The following is a 375-nucleotide window of genomic DNA, read 5'->3' as shown; positions in this document are numbered from 1 at the left end:
GCTACACATCAGTCAGCTGATTCGAATTCAGCGTCAGTTGATTTTTGAATGAAGGAAGGAGAAGGGAGGACCTCGCCGGAGAGAAGGAAGGAGCTCGCCATCATCACCCCCGTATCTATCTTAGGTTTCAAGAGGGGGGCGGTGGTGGGGGCAGTGGTGTGGGATTAGCCGGAGAAAAAGCTCAGCGCAGGCAACCCTAGAGGGATGGCCAGGGCGGCGGGGGCCAGCGTTTAGGCCGGTGGTGGCTGGCGGCTCAAGGAAGGAGATGCATCAAGAAGTTGAAGAAAAACCATTGATTTTGCATCCAACGGTTCACATAATCAATTGATCTCAAACGAAATCTCTTGAATTTTGCTATATGAAATAAAGGTCGTT

This window comes from Triticum dicoccoides, chromosome 6A (genome assembly GCF_002162155.2).
Source record: "Triticum dicoccoides isolate Atlit2015 ecotype Zavitan chromosome 6A, WEW_v2.0, whole genome shotgun sequence".
Taxonomy (NCBI): Eukaryota; Viridiplantae; Streptophyta; class Magnoliopsida; order Poales; family Poaceae; genus Triticum; species Triticum dicoccoides.
Note: the sequence above shows the minus strand (reverse complement) of the source record.